This window comes from Palaemon carinicauda, chromosome 10 (assembly GCF_036898095.1).
Source record: "Palaemon carinicauda isolate YSFRI2023 chromosome 10, ASM3689809v2, whole genome shotgun sequence".
NCBI classification, from domain to species: Eukaryota; Metazoa; Arthropoda; class Malacostraca; order Decapoda; family Palaemonidae; genus Palaemon; species Palaemon carinicauda.
Window position 1 is genome coordinate 84,705,245 of NC_090734.1, and position 22,862 is coordinate 84,728,106.

The 22,862-nt window shown below is 33.0% G+C and overlaps 1 long non-coding RNA gene across 1 annotated transcript; it reads right to left on the reverse strand.

Moving 5' to 3' along the window:
* Nucleotides 1-20,983: 20,983 nt before the first annotated feature.
* Nucleotides 20,984-22,861, reverse strand: LOC137648438 (uncharacterized). The gene is made up of 4 exons (XR_011045614.1): nt 21,618-22,861; nt 21,388-21,465; nt 21,211-21,277; nt 20,984-21,099 (listed from the first exon to the last, which is right to left on the reverse strand). It is a non-coding gene; the product is annotated as an uncharacterized lncRNA (long non-coding RNA).
* Between the last annotated feature and the right edge of the window lies 1 nt (nt 22,862).

Here is a 22,862-nt window from a genome sequence, read left to right on the forward strand (position 1 = left end):
GCAGAGGTGTTAAGTAGAAATGATTGGAATTATTAAATTGATTTTTGTACATTTTAACATGCAATATTTAATTTTCTATTTTTTTTTGTTGAAGATGTGTTTTTTTTTGGAGGGTGATTTCTATATATATATATATATATATATATATATATATATATATATATATATATATATATATATATATATATATATATATATATATATATATATATATATATATATATATATATATATATATATATATATATATATATATATATATATATTTATATATATAAATATATATGTATATATATATATATATATATATATATATATATATATATATATATATATATATATATATATATATATATATATATATATATATATATATATATATATATATATATATGTATATATATATATATATATATATATATATATATATATATATATATATATATATATATATATATATATATATATATATATATATATATATATATATATATATATATATATATATATATATATATATATATATATATATATATATATATATATATATATATATATATATATATATATATATATATATATATATATATATATATATATATATATATATATATATATATATATATATATATATATATATATATATATATATATATATATATATATATATATATGTATATATATATATATATATATATATATATATATGTATATATATATATATAAACATACATATATACATATATATATATATATATATATATATATATATATATATATATATATATATATATATATATATATATATATACATATATATATATATATATATATATATATATATATATATATATATATATATATATATATATATATATTTCATGTTGCATTTCTATTTAGTATTTGACATGCCTATTCCTGGTTGGAGTGTCCTCCATATATCATTGACTAGTGAGGGCAATTGCGCACCTCCCGGAGTGAGGAGCTTGGGGGGGGGGAGTAATTCCATAATTCATGTATGTAGATGTCTTGTATATCAAGGTAAATGAACTCAATACTCATGAGTATTCCACAAAACCCTATGTGTCTGCATGTTTTGCAATGGCTGCATTTTGATAACGAAGGCAGTAGTTCGTTGCCGATGAGCACTCGAGTTGATAAGTCCCTCACCTGAGAGAGTAGATTATGTAATCTGCACTTACCAACAAATCTTTTATAATAAATGAAGAAAACCCATATGCCGATGTCTCATTATCCGTCTGCACGGGTCATATATATATATATATATATATATATATATATATATATATATATATATATATATATATATATATATATATATATATATATATATATATATATATATAAATACAAATATGTAATTATCTATACACGCACGCATATATATATATATATATATATATATATATATATATATATATATATATATATATATATATACATATATATATATATATATATATATATATATATATATATATATATATATATCTTGTGTTTCTGTGTCTCGATAGGCTTAATCTCGCAGTAATTGCTATTAAACTTACTCGATATATACTTTACCATGTTGAGTCAATTTAGCTATCAAAAGACCAACTTTTTTTGCATTTTTTTTCTCCGCAACATGCAACTGAAATGTCCTTATTAGGAAAGTAGAAGCAAACAAAGCAAAGTCAAGAAGATCCTACACACCAACACATTACCCTGCAGTAATATATGATAATCTAGATTGACAATGAGAGATTCCGCACCACATAAAAAGTTTATCATGTTTTCCGATGCTCTTTCTCGCTGACAGCAACAAGAATGAAACAGTTTACCCTCAAGTCTTCTTAAGACTACAAGAATCCAGAAGTCAATTGGGAAACTAAATTCGCTTATATTCATACTTAAAATACTTTTCAAAGCACACTTAGTTAAAAGTATTAGTTTATAATTGTGGTTGATTATTACCAAGTAACGGCACAGAAAATAAGATTACTATTTTTCGAATTAATGCCATCATTTATACCAAGGTAAAGTATAACCTTGTTTGAGGAAGCAATATGCTTGAGTCTTATGGCTCTAATGAGAGAAGCTCATTTAAGAATAATCTTTTGAAAAGAAATAACCATAACTATAAAGAGCAAACTAAAATGGAGGATATTTTAACATTATGTGGAAAAAGAAATAGACGTAGACAGGACATATAATAAGAATGACAGATATAGATCGTTCAAGAAGAACAGAGGATCCAAGAAAATTTTCGGGAATACACATAACATAAACAGACGCGATTAGAAGGACAGGTCTTAGTACTTATTCTGGCAGTGGACTACCGTAGTGACGGCTGGTGATGATGGGATAAAGAATATAGAACAACAGTGGTGGTTTTTAAAATAATGATCAGAGAAAAAAAATAATAAAATGATGAGGAAAAGCGATCTCATTGTTATAGAGATATGACAAAGTTGGAATCTAGTATTAAAGATAATTTTCCTTGGATGCAATATTTTGCAGCTTGCAACGTTATTAGATATCTAATACAAGTGGCAATGAATCAAGAAAAAGACTAAATAGAAACCCAGACATTTTATTTGTAAAAAGTTAACTAAATAATGATAAAGGCTCGCTTCTGTAAATATGTAATTGCATAGATGTCATATTCTGGATTTTATTTATCGTTCGTTTAAATTTGTTATACATGGGTTTTAGAATTGGAAAAGAGAATTGACTTTTATACTGGAAATCTTTAAATGTTAAAACCTTTTTACTGATGGCTGCAGTGGTACACTAATGATGAAAAAAATTAATTGGAAAATTTATCTGAAATAACATGAAATTTATATGAAACAGGATGACGTTAGTTCTGTGGTACTTGTTCACATAAAGCATTTTGACTAAAAGAAAACATTGTGTGCACAAATGTTTGTGTATTAACTCTTTCCATTTTGGTTTTTAGTTTGTGTTTCTGTCTTTTCAATTTTTTGGGAAGGTAAGATATTTACTGGGATAGAAATTTTGACACCAAAATAAACATTTAAGTTAGGATTGACTATTTTATTAAAGACTAATTGAGTATAGATGAAATGATGTTTTCCAGCTTTCTAATTAGGAAACATGTTGGCATTATCATTATTTTAATCTCTTCGTCTAAAAAATCCTTCATTATATTTGTAGTTTTCCAGTGACGCATTAGCGAAATTTACATTTTCATTTGTGGGCGATTAAATAAATGCATCGGATACAAATAACATTTATCTTTCTTCCATCATCATCAGTACCATATATTGATAAAATTTGCATTTATATTCCGTTCCAATAACACATTGGTAAGGGTCACAGGGTTAGGGAAATGGCTAAATTCTGTGACACTCTATCACTATTACGCAACGAAAAAGGCTATGAAATTATCTTTCTGGTTTGGTTGAAATATTATCAATTACAAATTTGGCGTAATTATCAAATGGGAATTAGCGGAATATTTCCTTTTGGTAAAGTTTTAATCTTATTGCCTTTTCATGCAGTTTTCTGCCTCTTTGTCAAAGCAATACTGTAGTCTATCAGCAAGAAAAAGGCAGCTACTTTTGCATATGAAAATGACACGGAGAATATGAGAATTCAATAGAAAAATTAACAAAACCTTACATTTAAAAATCTATACTCTTCTTTTCTTTTTCAAATTAAGGAATGTATATTTAACAAAGAAAAAAAAAATAAGCGAAAAACCTAGGAGAAGTTTTGTAGTACCTAAAAAATTAGAGTATTTAATTTCAAACTTATTTAACCTTTTAAAATTTTACTTACCCTAAGAAATAGTCAAAGATGATGAATCAAAAATGACATAAAGTTTTCAAAATGAGGAGAATGCCTTCCGTTACAGGGCAATTTGGGTTAAAATAAATTGACAAAATAAAAAGTGAAATAGTATCAAACCTTTACTTCGAAAACTTTGATGGAGCGTTGTATGAGAAAGCTTTGAAGAATCTTTTTATGAAAAAGCGTTGCTGAAGCTCTTATGAAAATGTTTTTAAGGAGGTCTTTATGAAAAAGTTTTGACACAGCTATTTATGAAGAAGCTTTGATGCGGCTCTTTATGATAAAAGCTTTAATGGAGGTCTTCATGAAAAAGCTTTGAAGTTGCTCTTAATGAAAGAGCTTTGTTGGAGCTCTTTATGAAAAAGCTTTGATAGAGCTCTTTATGAAAAAGCTTTAATGGCGGTCTTCATGAAAAAGCTTTGAAGTTGCTCTTAATGAAAGAACTTTGTTAGAGCTCTTTAGGAAAGCTTTGATGGAACTATTACAACTTTTTATGACGATTCAAACAAATATCTTTTATGTAGCTTTTTTATGAAAACTCTTTGAAGGACTTCTTTATGAAAAGCTTTGATGGATCTATATATAAAGATTTGAAAGATTTTTTAGCAAGCTTTGATGGAGCTTTATGTGAAAAAGCATTGGTGAAGTTCTATATGAAAAGCTTTGATGAAGCCACATATGGAGCTTTTAAAAGATTTTTGAAAAAAGGTTCGATTGAGGTCTTTATGAAAAATCTATGAAGGAGGTCTTTATGGAAAAACTTTGATGAAACTCTGCAAAGCGTTAATGGAGCTATATATGAAATATTTTGAAAGATTTTTGATAAAGCTTTGAAGTTCTTTATGTAAAAGCTTCGAAGGAGCTGTTTAAAAAAAAAAGAAAAAAAAAATGAAGGAGCTCTTTATGAAAATGTTTTGGTTGAACTCTGTGAAAAGCTTTGATTGAGCTATATTTGAAAACTTTGAAAGATGTTTGAGAAAGTTTTGAAGGAGTTGTTTATAAAAAAGCTTTCAATGTGTGTGTGTGTTTTTTTTTTTTAAATCTTTGATGGAACTCTTTACGAAAAATCTTTGATGCTGTTCTTAAAAAAAAGATATTTGTTGGAGCTTTTAACAAAAATATCTTTTTCGACAGCGTTTCTTAACCCTTTTCGGCCTTAGGTAAGGCCTAAACAGTCCAGCATCCCCTACTATTGCTTATTTCCTAATTACTACAATGATATAGTAAAGCCAAGTGCAGACGTCTTGATCATATATTTGGTTCAGTCCCAAAACCAAAAACAGTCCTTATGGCCATAGCATTGACAAAAGCAAAAAGAAAATAAAGGAAAGAACATGGATAAACTCAGTAGAAATACTCATCTATGCGATTCATGTTAGTTTGAACTTTTGAAATTCTACAGATTCAACTACCCAATTAGGAAGATCATTCTACAAATTGGTCACAACTGGAATAACACTACTAGAATACTGCGTAGTATTGAGCCTCATAATGGAGAAGGCATGACTATTAGAATTAACTGCATACTTAGTATTACAAACATGATGGTAGTGAACGGGAAGATCTGAATGTAAAGGATGATCAGTATTATGAAAGTTTATATGCAACATGTCTATCAAACTAATTAAACGACGGTGCCAGAGATTAATATTTAAGTCAAAAATAAAGAATATTATAGACCTTAAATTCCTCTCCAACAAATTAAGATGAGAATGAGCAACTGAAGACCGGACAGTAGAATAATACAAGAAACAAGGTAAAAGGAAAAACTTAAAACACTTCAAAATAGATTGATCACCGAAAATCTTACAAGACTCTCAATAAGCCAAGTTTTTGTGCAATTGAAGAAGAAAGAGACCTAAAGAGTTTCACAAAAGTAAATATGCTGTTAAGAATCACACCTCAAATCTTAAAAAGAGTTATATAGAGTTAAAGAAACACTATCAATGCTGGGGTCCGGATGTTGATGAGCTACTGTCCGCGGCTTACTTTACTTTACTTTTACTTTTAAGGGTTTATTTCTCGCCCTCCATCAGACACTAAAGGTCTGTTCAGGCGGGCCTTGGTGTATGAAAAAAAAATAATTTCTTTCCAGTTTATATTTTGCTCTGTATCGTTATCAATTATTTCGCTAGCATTTGTATTCAGGCTTAATAGTTTTCAGGTCACTATTATAACAATTTCTAAAAAGATAAGTCTTCAGGTTTTTCTTGAAAGCTGCCACATTATTGCTATTCTTGACATCGAGTGGAAGGTCGTTAAAGAGTCTCGGTGCAGCATAACTGAACGTTCTTCCTCCTATTGCATGATTCACACTAATTTCGAATAGTCTATGTGGGTCATCAGCATGTCTAACTCTTACAGCGGCACTGGTAGCTTCAGGGTAGGGGACCAAGCAATCACGAAGATAATTAGGCTTATCACTTGTAAGTGCTTTGTGAGTCAACAAGCAAATTTTAAATTCAATTCTAACCTTAACAGGTAACCAATGTAGATCGATCAATGCAGGAGTTATTCTCTCCCTTAGTTTAATGCCTTTTATCAGTCTAGCCGCCCGGTTTTGCACATTTTGAAGCTTTCTTAGTAGTGTATTGGGCAATTTGTAGTACAAAGAATTGCAATAATCAAGCCTTGATATTACATGACTCATCACTAAAATTTTTGTACTGCCCTCTGTTAAATATTTTCTAATAAACGCTATGTTTCTCAAGTGATAGTTACACACTTACACTGTGTTCACAATTTGGTCCATCATTGACAAATTACAATCTATCAGTACACCCAAATTTTTCACAAAAGGCACAATCCCAACATCATCATCATCAATTTTTATACTTTGAATTAACTGGTAATTCTTCAAAGCCACCTTTGTGCCAAAAAACATACATTCTGTTTTATCATCATTTAATTTGAGCTTTTTCCTCTGCATCCATGTTTTTATTTCAGTCATTATCTCATCAATTTTCTTCTCTGTATCTTGTGTTGTTGAAATTGAGAGGTAAAACTGAGTATCATCTGCATATAGTTTAAAGCCCAATTTTTGTTTTTTTCAAGATGTGTGATAGCTCGATAATATATATGTTAAACAAGATAGGGCCCAGAACACTACCCTGTGGTACACCCTTCATAAGAATTCTCTGATTGGATCGGTTTCCAGAAACTTCTACAGTAGTCTTCCTGTTCACTAAGTAACTTCGCAAAAATTTCAGTGCTTCCTCAGTCACTCCAATAGACTTTAAGTCGTCAAGTAAGTACTCGTGCACAACAGTGTCAAAAGCAGCACTAAGATCTAACATAATCAAAATTCCACACTTTCCCTCATCAAGAAGACATATCATATCATTCATTATTGAGCATAAGGTAGTTTCTGTAGTATGATTAGCTCTGTAGGCCGATTGATTTTCCGGGAATACCTCTAACTCATCAATATGCGCCCATAATTGCTCACTTATGACTTTTTCAATAAGCTTTGACGTGTAGGATAAATTTGAAATGGGCCTATATGAATTTAGCTCGTTTACATCACCTTTTCCTTTGTAAATTGGTTTGATCAACGCAGTTTTTTCACAGCTAGGAAAACAGAATTGTGATATATTAAGGTTAATTATGTTCAGGTAAATATTATATACAACTTGCTTGTTTGGAGCTTCACTTATTGAACTGTTTGGGAAAGGGTCGTTTCCACAGTATGTATTCTTCATCTCTCTCATAACCTTTAACAAGTCGCACATATTTATTTCCTTAAATTTTATTAACTTCTTTCCCTCCTTCACTGGCATAGCTGACTGTCCTTCCAAGTGATTTTGGGGGAAACCTCTATAGATTTTATCAATTTTTTCATTGAAGAATATAGCAAATCTCTCTGCACAAACATTGTCAGGCAAGACATATTTTTTTTTAATCCCATCAAATCATCAAGGTTTTTGTGAAAGTCCTTCATGTTATTGGTTTTCTTACATTCGCTGTTGTAGAATTTTCTTTGTTTTTTCTAACAGGATGTTATAGTCATTTCTGGCCTTATTATATAGATTTCTGGCTTGTGAGGATTTGGCTCTTTTCCATCTACCTACCATCTTACGTCTGTGTCTTTTTGCCTTTAATAGCTCACTATTATACCATCTAACATTTTCGCGTACAACTATTTGTTTGTTCTTTATGGGACACATGGTATCGTACATTTTTCCAAAATTGTCGTTGTATTTCTTGGTATAACACCCAACACAATCTCTGTCTACCATATGTTCCCATTGTGTGTTCTCACAAGACATTTTCGCTACACTAGCTTTAATAAAATTCTCAGCATCAAATTTTTCCCGTTCCCTATATGTGATCCATTTTTTTCAATACTCTGGTGCAATTTATATTAACATCAAAAGTGATGAGTTTATGTGTTTTTGAAATCTCAAAGTCTGGTTCCACTTCAAGGTTTTTTATTAGGTCTGAGTCTCTTCCATATATGACGAAGTCGAGTGTATGACCACCTACTGACGTTGATACCGAAACACTGTTTATTAAATTAAACATCTCAAATACTTCCTTGAGTTCTTTAGTCATATAATCGTTTTCATCATCTACCCAACAATTAAAGTCACCACCAATTAATGTATTTTTAATATCGTCCACCACACCCATAAGAATACTAAATTCTTCAATGAATTTCCTCATATTACTCCCTGGTGGTCTATATAATGATATTATATTCAAAACCTTATTGTTTCTTGTCAGTTTTAAACAGATATATCCAAACGTTTCAAATACTATTTCATTCATGATAGAAACCCTAGAGAAGGTTTTCGACACAAAGACACCCACTCCTCCTCCAGTTTTGTCCTTTCTTGGTACGTGGTAGAAATCGTGAGTACACGGCGTCATCTCCTGAATCTTTGAGTTATCACTAATATTTCCCTGCAACCAAGTTTCCGTTAATAAGCATAAATCTAATTCCATTTTGTTAATAAGATTTCTAATCTTTATGGTTTTATTCCCCACCGATTGAATATTTATCAGACCACACTTAACCAATGTGCTAGACTCCATGATCGGTTCTATTTTTTATCCTGAGAGCTCCTCCTTGTATACTTTATAGTTATCATCATATGTCTTATGATTCGTATCATTGTAATTCCTCACTGTGCAGTTATGACACTTTAACGTATTTACAGTACAATCCGTGGTTCTATGATCCTGGCTAAACTTGGCACATACCTGAGTCTTGCTACAATTTTCGGCAATATGACCAAATTCCTGGCATTTATAACACTGAAATACATTGTAGGAGTCATATATTTTGCAGCATCCTCCAAGCGTGGTATATACTCTATCATCCCTTTTACGGAAGACTTTCCTGATAGTTGGACTACACTTTATAATGACATGAAATTTACCGCTTTGTCTTGATTTAAACTTCCTGATCAATTTAAAGTCCTCTTAATTTTCACATATATCATTCAACCATTTATTCTTCTCCATCATAGTGGCAATTATATCATCTGCATTTTCATCAATATTGCAGACCTTGATCTTCGGTTTAAGTAGATCCTTTTTATCTACTTTTACCTTAATGTCATTCTTGACCTCTTCTAAGTCATTTTTAGCCTTTTCTAACCCAGCTTTATCCGCAAAATTAACTACCAAGCTGCCTTGTTTAGAAGTTTTGACCTGTTCGACATTCGAGGTTATCTTCTTCATGATAGTTTTCTTGATCTCTGAAGCCTTCGTATTTTCCTCCGTAGATTTTATAACCAAAGTGTTTCTTGATTTCAACTTGCTTGCATATGTGGTCTTGGTCACATTCTCTTGTTCGTATTCCATAAGTTTCTCTTTCAGCTCAACAATTTCTTGACGCATATCAGTGTATTGAGCAGTTATCATATCCATAAAACCAGACATCTGTTGTTGTACATTTACCTTCATCTCTTCTATGTTGATGCTTAGTCTCATCATGTCTTCCCATGATTGTCTGGCCCATGAACCATTGGAATTTGCAGTCTCGACACATCTTGGACATTTATAAATGATGTTCCTGCTTTGTGAAAGATTACTTGTACCATCCCTTAAATTAGAGCAAGCATCTTCATCATGGTACCATCTTCGGCATTCATCGCATTGTATCCCATCAGCGACATAGGACTGACAGTGCCCACACATGCCATGATTGCCTCCGTCATCACATTCTTCATTAGCTGCTGCCATTATATTTTCCTCTTTTCCTTGGAGTACCGTGTCGATTTCAGTCACAAATAGATCAAAATCATTCACGGGATTAAGTTTTTCTTTTCGTTTTCTAGAGAAGGGCATATTGAGTCATTTTTCAATGACTTTTCAAGTAGCCCCGCCCCAACACAAAAATGCTGGGTAAGGCCTTTCACTACAGACCTCACATACAAGGAAACCACTGATTTTTAACACTATATTTCACTAATATCAATACTAGCAAACACCCACAAAGAGATTTTTCATAGTATAAACAACGAGATACACAATGATTCCGTTTAAAGCCAGTTTGGATACAGAGCATTAAAACAAACGTCCACACCCGCGGACGGCACTCATATAATCATAATTTAAATTTTGTTAGGATTCAACTTTATGCCCCATAATTTGCACCATGCACTAATTTTAGCTAGATCTCTATCAACAACAACTCTTTGCGATCTATTATTTAAAAATTCAATAATGATGCTAAGAAAAGACTCACCAGCTCCCAACTGCCACATATGTGATCTTCTTCAGCACTCCTTGAAATCAATTTCAGCATCCCTTGGACTGCTAACACCCCAGGTTAAGAAACGCTATTTCAAGATATAAATGTATATATCTATGGATGGACACCAATATGTTTTGTGTATCAAGCAGCTTCAGCTAGTAAACCTGCAGAGAGCTGGGCAGGGATATCCAGACCTGTAACACTTTCACCTGCCATGGTATTCCTTCTTGCAACTACATGTATTCAAATGTTGGCAAGATGTTCCTTCTACTAAGCGGTTCTATATGGAAACCAGGCACCATCAATCTGGGCAAAACTAAAAGCAGTCCTTGTAAATGATATGGAATCATATGTTTTTTGCTTCCTTGCAAAATATCAAGTCTAGCCTCATTTACATCTTTATGTGAACTGTTTCTGTCGTGCATTAGCACCACGAACTCTTCAATAATTTAAGCTTAGTTTGATGAAGGTGGTGTGGCACGCTGGAAAAAAAAAAATCCAAGTTTGGCACGCTAACTCCTTCCCTTTTCCATGGAATGCACACACTATCACACGTTTCAAATGTTTGAAAAAGGTTAAGGGCTGAGGCTTTAGTCCCATGACTGCTGTAATTTTATTGATATCCACCTTATGTCTTTTACTCTTTTGAATTTAACATAAAATAGTTTCAAAACTAAATGTGTTTGCACTTGAGATATCTTCATACTCTTCAGCATATGCAGCATGAAAAAGGACTATAGCATTCACCTCTTCATGAGTGCAGCTTTGTAGGTCAGTAGTGTCCTGTTCAGCTTTGTTACAATTTGAAGCATACCACGAGCCAGTTGCAGGAGTTTTTGCATTGCTAATAACTCTGGGACAAACTTCTGTGTCTCTTTTTTGTCTTGTTTGTGCTATCATACTGTCTGTTCTATACACATCAAATACACTTGTGAGCTTATTTTTATTTCTATATATGCTTCTATACCTTAGACAAGACATCGTCTTTTCACGTAAGACTCAAATGTAGACCTCTTGGTTGATGTAAGAATATTTACTAGAGCTTCACTATCCATTATGATAACATCAGCGGTGGACTCTGTTATGGATCTTTGATGCCTTCTGATCTAGTAAAGGCAGCAGCTGTGAATTGGTACCCTCATATATCTACCCATTCAGTGACAGAGATGGTGAGCAATTTTAATTATCATGTTAGAAGAAATCATTTAATTCTGGCATGATATGGAGAGGTGTGAAAATAGATTACGATCTTCCCATATGGTTTGCAGTCACTGTTTGCTTTTGGACTCTGTAGCAGACATCTTATGACTGAACAGTAAAATGTCCTTGTGTACTGTCTTATAAAATTTGCTGGGTGTCTTGAGTTTCAATAAAGTTTGTGAGTTTTGTCTGTCCATGGGTCTTTATTGACCTCAAGGATTCAATAACATTGCTGTCCCTAATTTCACAACTCTCTAGAGCAATCAGGTCCACCGAGTCTTCCTCAAAAGAGTTGCCCATTTCTTTGATTACTTTTGCTAGATTCTTGACCACTCCAAATAAAATTTTCATTACAGTTTCAGTTTCATAATAATGCCCTCAGATTTTAGATCAGCATCACTTCTAGTCTCAAACTCATCAGTCAGGTGCTTATTCCAGGACCAGCTAGTGTCCACTTTCTGAGAGCATCTGCGTCTTCAAATAGGCCAATGGCTCTACCATCTCCTTTCACATGAGCATTATTCTGCTCGTGCGCTTTGTTTATATCCATTGAGGAAAGAGGCTGAGTGGTTTTTTGGCTAGGGAAACTTCCCTTTGTGAATTCAACATGTGATGTTTCTGAGAGACTACATGTCTCTAAATAAATTGAAAGACACTGGAATAATGTAGATGGTCCAAGGCAATGAAGACAAGAATAAACTCCAGCAACAAGTCGTTGTACAATTTGAAATTACACTTTTCGTATGTACTGATGAAAATGAATTCTAGCAGTTCCAGCTGATGTACAATATTCCTAAAGTAGAATTATGGACAATCTTGCTTTGTTTGATTCAGCTTTCACAACGTAGCTCACTTCATTCTTTTGCTTTCTAGATATATGCCATATAGGCAGCTTTCGCACATCTGATATAAACTGCAAGCTATCATCTTGTGAGCTAGACAAGTCTTCTTCATATGTGAAACAGAGATAAACGAATTTACTGTTCTAGGCTTAGCTATTTCTGCTTCTGCAAGAGCATCAGTCCAACCAAGGTATCTCAAGAAATTTCTATTGGGTATACTTGGCAATTGCAAATAGGGGCTAATCAACCACTAGAACTAGGGCTTGGTCCTTGGACTGGTCTGAGAAAATTTGGCAGTTCTTGCAATATCCATGGCATATTTAATTATGGCAATCGAATGAGCTACCTCTTGAAAAAGAGTCAAAATAGATGAAAAGTTTATTTCAAAGAGGGCTTGTCACTTTTGAGAAGCATGATGTACTGCTTAAGATATGGATACAGCGTTTTCACTTCTCTCCGACAGACTGACTTTCTCAAGCCATTCAAACTCAAAAGAAATATACATAGAAAGAACTTGTTTGTGTCCTATACTTACACTGGATGAAGGGAGGGAATTCTCATTTCGTTTAATATTAAAAATAAGTTTTTTTTTTTTTATTACTTAGTCCCACTTTGGATGATTTAAGCTATGTTTCTGTGCTCATCCCATTTATCAGCGAGGGTGGAGAACTTAGATTATGGTCCAGATTGTCAATAAAACAAGTTGTAAAGATCCCTTTCATTAGTGAAGTGAAACAAACTACTTCCTCCACACCCCTTGCTACAACTGCTTCTCCCAACCCTGTAGTCAATTCCAGAACCCTATTATAGCTAAATCTGATTCCATGTTGATGAAATGTATAAATTGATTGATGCTTTCTGGTATTTGCAAAGGCCAGAAGACCAAGGTACTGTATATTGGAAAAAGGAGGTTTTCTTGACTTGGAATAGAATGCCCGGTGAAAGTTGAAAAAGCAGGACTCTCTTGACAGTTGATCTAGTATTAGCACAACATTAAAATTAGATCAGAAGATGATGTTCCATATTTGAACGGGGATATTATATCACCATCATTTTGCAGCACATTTACAAATTCCAGCAAACTTTGTGGTACGGATTCTCCTCTAGTGTCTGCTTTTGGGATTCTATCAAGTTCTTTCTAGTGTTCAAGCATCTACTTCCTCAATATCTTGGCTGATTTGCTTGTGATTAGTGCATTATTCTAATCACATTGCGGGGATAGGGACTCTTCCACTGTTTCCTTGTTTGAGGGCCTCCAGTTCTGGAATACAGTCAAGTATCTGTTTTTTAAATCATGTTCAGTGCACCAAGGAAGCACCAATATTTATCTGTTCCAGTCTTTCTTTGTATAAATCATAAAGTTCTGCCATCATAAAATTACAACATCCATCTGTAGTTAACTGCTTGTCTTTTATGTACAGCTCAATATCAGCAAAGGCATTGGCATATGGCTCTTGTTTGTACTGTGCATAATCATCTCCAATTACTTTGAAATTTAGCCATGCTCTTTTACTGTTGTATACGCTTGTCAGAGAAGGGTGATACTTATGGCCCTGTGAAAATCAATATCATGATCCATTGTACATCTTTGATTGGTGTTGGTTGTCACAAACAAAGCAGATTCCTTCTTTTCCAGTTTTAGTTTATTCTGCATCTTACTGATGAGCATCATCTTCTTCTTTTGCCTTACACAAGAACTTCCTTTTCCCTCCTAGTTTTGTGGTGCTGAAATTTAGCATACTTTGTTATTTTAAAGATCTGTAGACTTCTATCACCTTCATCAAGCTTTTTGGGATGAAATGGTATAAGCATTTAATTAAACTTTTAAAATTCAGGAATGTTTGTAGCAAGGGTAACATAGCTTACGCCAGATGCATAAACTACTCATTCACATGTACCATCTTGGCACAAGCAACAAAGCTTCCAAGTAGTCGCATTATCATCCTTCAGGAAAGACGTCAATTTCCAAGCTTGTGCTGCCGTTGCTTTTGTTCTATACGCCGAGGATTTATCCTTTTGCCACTTATACAGTATACTGAATATACATTTTCAGATTTGGGATACAACCAAGCTATGATATAGCATAATCCTACCCATAGCCTGATCGTTCATACACTACTATTTTTATTCCCGTGTGATGTGCATACCTACTTGAAGACTAAAGCCACATTTTCCTCTCAATTCAGTGCGTCAATTCAACTTTGAACTGTGGCTAGTTAAACAGTATATGGAAAAATAATGGCAGATGTCTAATATTAGCTAGCAGTGAACCCCATGCTGTCTTACAGCTATAGTGTTAACCACTGTGAACTGGAAGTGCTTTGATAATACACTCATAGTGTTACATTCAGCTAATTATAATTTTTTTTTTTTAAATGAGGATGAATATTACCTAAGAAGGGCTTAACATGTTTAACCTACAAAGAATAATCTGATCAAGCTGAAGTTACCTTGAATCCATGTATCACCTAATCATTTACCTCGCATATGAACTTAAGTACCAATTTTCGGCTTTTTCGGGGACATTTTTTATATAGTGACAGCCATTTTTGTTCAAAGGCATACGAAAGTATTCTGTATTTCAGAGGTTTACAAAATTATTCCTTTTTTCGGCATACGAAATTGGATAATAATCCGGCTACTTTGTGGCATTTAAATATTTCTGCCTTTAAAGAACCTCTCATGGTGCACTCTATGTATTACTTAAGGGTCTGTTCAGTATTCCTTCAGACCCTAACTGCACTTGGTTAATATCCTTGTATTTCATCTCGGTTCCTTCTTCTTCTCTTCTCTTGCTGTCTAACTTCTGAAACATTTATTTCATAGTGTAATTGAAGGGGTTTTCCCTGTTGCCCCAGCGCCAGGCTACAGAGACTTCATTCACAAATCCATATGAATGCGTGAACATTTTTTAATAAGAATGAGTTGTATGAAATTAATATAAAATTATTGTTGTCTTGTGTGTGAGGTTATTCTGTTTTTCGAAGAAATAAAAATGAATTTGCTAGAAATCGTTATATCAAATAATATGTCCCTGATATAGAATTATATACATCTTTACTATTTTTTCATTCTTTCTATATTTATTTCCCCATTATTTAATTTCTTATTTATTCAAACAGAAATTCTATATTTGAACTGTTTCAACATATTAAAAACTTTTTGTCTTTTCTTCTTTTAAATGCTATATTTTTCATTTCAATTTCAAAAAGGAATCCAATCGGTTTTCTAACTACCACTCAATCGGACAAACAAATCAATTCACTCTCCTGCGACACAAACGAACAGACCTAAGTTTAGAAACCTTTCAATTTAATTGTCTCATCTCGAAGCTCAGAAAGTATTACATAATATCGGAATAACCAGAAGTATTCTTAGATCCTCGTATACACCGATTCGCTAGAAAGCCCATTTATACTTTTATCTGATTATCTAGTTATAAAAAGACGCAACGTTATACCTTAAACCGCAATTTGGACATCCTCGAATACGGTGCTTTTTGGCCATGAAGTTTGCTTTAATAAGTTTATGTGGCTCATTACGTTTGGAAAAGATATTTGCAGACATAATCCTATTGCAGAGAATTTACAGGAAATTAGGGCAGAGTGCTATTTATTACTATTTATACAGACATATGATTACATACATACAACACACACAACTACACACATATGTATATATACATACATATATATATATATATATAGTATACACACACACACACACACACACACACACACACATATATATATATATATATATATATATATATATATATATATATATATATATATATATATATATATATATATATATGTGTGTGTGTGTGTGTGTGTGTGTGTGTGTGTGTGTGTGTGTGTATAGGAAAGGACCAATTTGATTTGGATTTATATCAGGGTGTGGAACATGAGAGGCAATTGGCTGTATGAGAATGATGCAAGAGAACTTCTAGATGTTGATGAGGAAATGTTTGTTTGTTTCATAGACTTTGATAAAGCATCTGATAAGGTTCAGTGGACATTACTCCTAGTTATTCTAAAAACATGCCCATTGATTGGAGAGATTAAAGGTTGATAGAAAGTTATATATAAATCAAACAGTAACAGTACCTACTGTTGGAAGAGGAATCAGACAGGGATGTTTCCTATCACTTATTCCATTCAACATCTTTGGAGAAGTAATGATGAAAGGCATCGGAAGATCTGAAAAATGACATTAATGTGGTATGAGCAACAGTGAAAACTATAAGGTTCGTTGATGACAAGGTAGTGGTCTGTAGCACAAAAGAGAGTTTACAGGGGATGATAAATAAGATAGACAAGACAATAGAGAAGTATGAAATGAAAATAGATATAGCTAAAACCAAGGTACTGAGAAATGCAAGAAGACAAGGACCTGCAATAAACATTCAGATTTGAGATGAAGCTGTGGAGGAAGTCAGTAATTTCATGTACATTGGAAATATTATGACACGAAAAGGAAACCGCAGTTAAGAGATTAAGAGCAGAAGAGTCCAAGGTAAGGTAACTTTCAAACGAGAGAGAGAGAGAGAGAGAGAGAGAGAGAGAGAGAGAGAGAGAGAGAGAGAGAGAGAGAGAGAGAGAGAGAGAGAGAGAGAGAGGAACATTAACGGGAAAAGTGAAAGTGAATTAAATAAAAGATTTGTAGAGTTCCATATGAAGCGTCTTGCATTGCACGGTTCTGAAACATGGACTATAAAAGCAACAGAAAAGAAACATCTGGAACCATTTGAAATGTGGATATGGACCCGGATCCTAAAGATAAGTTAAAGAGACCACAAGACAAATGAAGAAGTAATGAGGATAGTTTTAGAAGAGATAACCCTAATTGCAACAATAAAGAGAAGGCAGAAAAACAGGATAGGACACATTTTAAAAGAAGGTTGGTTACTGAAGGATATTATAGAAGGTAAATTTCAAGGAAAAAGACCCATGGGAAAAAGGGAAGTCAATGCTTCATAACCTGAAGGGGAGAGAAGGTACCAAGAGCTGAAAGAGGTGACCATGAATAGAGAATTACGGAGGGCGATTAATTAACGAAAGAACCTGCCTTAGGATAGAACACTATAGTAGTAGTAGCATATGCACTGTATATATTCATGATTAAATAAGCACTACATATGACATATTCAAAACGTTATCAATTAGTATTGTTAAACCAGAGTTTGAAAAAATAAATTTCAAAAAAATATGTATTAGATATTTTGACTTGAAACTTTCGTGGTGTATGTTAAATAGTTCTTCTGACATTGTGTAGACCAAAATCTTGATGTAGACATGATGCCGTGAAATCAAGACACTGTGACGTCATAGACTAAAAATCTCTAAAATCTTCTGAAAATGTCGAGGTAGCCTTATTATTTGTTCTAGAGACGCCATATGTGTCATTGATGTACTTGAGGATAATGAAAATTTCATAACATTATTTTGTTATTTTACCATTTTCTTAAATATCATGAAATATTGTGTTCATAAGTTGGCTGCCTGAAGTGACCACGGAAATCAAGAATTTACTTTATTCGATTCCCAATGACATTGTCAATTCTTATTTACCAAGAAAACCGTAATTCGTTTATAATTTTAATAATAATATCAATAACCTTGAGCAGGTTCGAGTAAATTTGGTGAAAAAAAAATATTTTTCATGAATATTGAAGTAAAAATATCTAGTTTTTAGCTACGGAAGTTTAAAGTTTGGAAACACCCGTGTGATATTTATTTCTGTCTTCAATTTAGTAGTGTCCCGGCATAAAACTTATCGACATAAAGTGATATTACCTTTCTTGCGCTTCTGTCTGATCCAAAATAGCGGTCAGATATGGTACTTTTCCCGACGGGAAAAAGTGACGCTCACGCGGAATTATTATTTTTTCTTTTTTAACGTGATAACTGATATACGCTTCGAAATTCTTGCAAATAATCAGATTATCTTTGCAATACTTAAAATGTTGAAAAGACGTGATGAACGGGAAAATTTTAAGGAAAATCATATATATTTTTTTTCAGATTATCATGAAAAATATAATAGGCAAATGTTTGTGAACTTTTTTTTTATGCTTTAATTGTGTAGAAACAGTTGATATTTTATGTCAAAGCAATCACTTTGTCATAAATTGATTTGCTAATGAGCTGTTACTGATTAAAAATTTTAATTTTTTTATGGAGAGCAATATTCAGATTTTCCAACATAGTTATGTTAACATTTCGTATCGTACCCAAGTAAAGAATAAAGATATAGGGGGCATTAGAATGCTCAATGAAATAGAAATATATGTATTGTTAAAATGATATTGAGGAAATGTTACAGGAACACTGACAAAAGTTTTCATGTTTGTTATAAGGTAATTTACCCTAATTGTGTTCTTATAAATACATTACTTTATGAGGCATGTAAGATTAAAAAGAATGGTCTTTCAATGTTATATATTATATGAACATTTCAATTCTTACGAAAGCATACGCCCACCTACAAAACATAATGTATATGCGTATAAATTCTTGCCGATTCTTCGGGATCACGGTTGTAAATATATATTTACATGTTTCGTAATAACTCTGTGACAAATAAGGTTATGACAAAAATAAAGCTGTAATTGAAAAGCTGATGAAATTTCCTATAGAATTATAAATATGTGTTCCCGAGAAAAAATTAACAATTGAAGCTCAAAGACGTAAATATTTTATGTAAAAATTATAAAATACGCTAAAATATCTTATAATGAAAAAGTAAATATTTTTACTTTTGGCCGTATAGCATATAAAAGTACAAAGAATACCCGTTTCAGTGATGTATGATATATGAACATTACAATTATTTGTATACACATAAACCTGCCTACAAAAAATTGTCTCTGCATACGCAAATTCTTGCTGATCCCTTGTGCTCACAGGTATAAATATGTTTACGCTTTTCGTTATACTTCCGTAACAAATAAAGTTATGACAAATGTAAAACTGGAATTGTTAAGCTGATATGTTTGATAAAATTCCCCTCCAAAAAATCAACTGGTGTTCCCGAGAAAAAAACAAAATGAGTAAGTGGAACAGGAAGGCGAAAATATTCATTTTGTAAAAAAAAAAAAAAAAAAAAAAAAAAATTAGAAAATAAATTAAGTGTTTTATTATTAGAAATAAATACTTTTACATTTTTTCCCATAGAGGATATGAATTTACAAAGAATACCCGTTTTAGCATTGTATGATGCATGTAAATTGCAATTATTTACACGAGCGCAAACCCACGTACAAAGAAATATTCACATGTAATCACTAGACCTAGGATGAGGCTCACGGTAATACGAGTGTAGCTCCAGTGATTTTCTGGTGAATATGTATGCTCGCCTGTTTCATAATTACTCGGTAACGAATAATGCTATGAAAAAATAGATAACAAAGGCAATGGTGTTCCACAGGGTAGTGATCTTGGCCAGTTACTTTTCATACTATATACACATGACATGTGGTTTGGCCTAGAAAACAAGCTTGTTGCATATGCAGATGATGCTACTCTCTTTGCGTCATTTCCTTCCCCTGAATATAGATATGGTGTTGCTGAATCCCTTAATAGAGATCTAGCTAATATTAGTGCATGGTGCAAATTATGGGGTATGAAGTTGAAACCTAACAAAACTCAAAGTATGATTGTAAGTAGGTCAAGGACGGTGGCTCCTCAACATACGGACCTCAGTATTGATAATGTTTCTTTAACTTTGTATGACTCTTTCTAAAATTTTAGGTGTGATTCTCGACGGCAAATTTACTTTTGAGAAACACATTAGGCCTGTCTTCTTCAATTGCACAAAAAATTGGCTTATTGAGAAAGTCTTTCAAGATTTGTGGTGATCAATCTATTCTGAAGACGTGTGTTAATTCCTTCATTCTACCTTGTTTTGCGTATTTTTCTCCTGTCTGGTCTTCAGCTGCTGATTCTCATCTTAATTTGGTGAACAGAAACTTACGGTCTTTTACATTTCTTATTCCTGATCTAGATATTGATCTTTGGCACCGTCGTTCAATTAGTTCATTATATCTGTTGCATAAGATTTTTCATAATTCTGACCATCCTTTACATTCAGGTTTTCTTGGACAATTCCATACTGTTCGTAATACTAGGCAGGCAGTTAATTCTAATAGCCAGGCCTTCTCCAGCATGAGGCTCAATACTACACAGTATTCAAGAATTTTATTCCAGTTGTGACCAAATTGTGGAATGATCTTCCTAATCGGGTAGTTGAATTAGTATAACTTCAAAAGTTCAAAGTTCCAGCAAATATTTTTAAGTTGAACAGGCTGACATAAGTCTTTTTATAGTTTATATATATACAGAAAACGAAATCGATAACACAACATATATATTTTAAGGTGGTGAAACATGGAGGTAAAAATAAAATACAAAAACTCAATTCAGTATTTTAATAAAAAAGTATATAGTACGAACAATCCTATTGAATTAACAATATCCTCTTTAGTTTCAATGACCTTTCTGTTATCGGCTATCGACTCTGCATCATAACCTGCAAGTTCAGACAATTACATTATAAAAAAAAATTACCACTGAAGGCACAAACGTTAATATGAAACTATATCGCTTAATATACGGGCAATACATAAAAATTCTTAATTACCAATCGAGGATAAATTGGTCAGGTTACAATTACCGGTCGTTACTGTACCCAGGTAAGCCTACCACACCTACAATGAACAAAAAGGAAAGGGAACTAATTACACGTAGACCAACAATGTCAAATATTCTCAAATAAATAATATCGACATAATATATCAGTAACTAATTAATAACCTACCAGCGGAAAACAACACCATCCGTATAATGGGCTAAGACTGATCGATACAGTCCAACTGTAACACTAGCACTCGCAGAACTGTACGAGAAAAAATAAAGTAACAAAACTATTACGGATGCATAATACATGAAAAGTTTTACGTAACTTGTCCTTACAGAGTTATTTTATTGTTATTTTAGGTCACGTCAGGACTTCTGAAAACCTCAACTAAAAGACACTAATGGCCTTACCTTAGCTAAAGGGCGAAGCATGTATGGCTTAAGTGAAGGATTTTATATCACGTTGGGCGCTCCGTGCCAGATGCAAAGTCCAGAGATGGGGAGAGAGAGAGTGAGCCTGTATTTAGCAAAGAGCCATTTTCAAAATGAAAGCACAAACGTCGACAGGATCCATTTGTAGTAAATGTCTTCCACTCAACAAGTCTGTTTAGCGCTCTTCATAGCAGCTCAGTACCCACGGTGTCCAAAAGTGAAAAGCGAGAGTGAACCCCTTAAGCTACACTCTCCGTTGAAGTAGCAGAATTCACTGACGACCATTTCTTCGCCGTGTCACACGTTAGCTCGGAAACCAAAACAAAGATTAGTTCCCGAGAATTATTGCTTGTCTTGGTCCTTAAGACCACCCAACAACAGATAAGGCCATTATGCAAATTAATTTAAAATTACATCCCAAAAAGCCTGTAAAGACATTTTACAAAAAACAGTCATGCACACAGAACATATAACAGAAAATTACCCCACTCAAGTCCACACAAAACTGCGTGAGAAATTAGAAAGAAAAAAAATTTATACAGAAAAATAAATCATATTTATTTTTGTACACTGGAGGGCACAGGATGCAAATTTCTCAGCACTAGAAATTTGCATCATACCTTATAACTAAAACATAAGTCGAGTCAAATTTCTGCTCCTAATGGCAGCTTTCCTGAGAGTCCTTTGGGGTGAACTCTCATTAATAGACAACTTACGGGAGCTCTGTTTGTCGTCATTATCTGAATTGTAGGATGCATCTGGAACTACCTTAAGATAAGGGATTAAAGTAGTGACATGTCTTTTAATCAACTCACGAGTCTTCCCTTTAAGTATAATAGCCCCAGTAGTTTCCCCCAAATCATTCTCCTCTATACCCTTCACAATTCCCAATGGAAAATTAATGGTTTTAGTGTTTGGTTCTTTGATGAGGACTATATCACCAATGCCCAACTTCTGGTGACAAACTGGTCTATATCTGTCCTTGCGGTCCACAGCCTGAGCTACCAGGGTACTTAAAAACTCATTCTGGTAAGCTTCTAGAAGATTATACCTAACCTTACGAAGTTTTTCATACTCATCCTTTATTATTTCTGTAGGGCTGCTACTCATCTTCCACTCAGGATCATCAGGTACCTCTTGTAAATCTGGAATTAAATTCAACGACACCAGCTCATACCCCTTGACTAACATTTCTGGAGTTATGGGCTCTGGGCAAGAATCTGC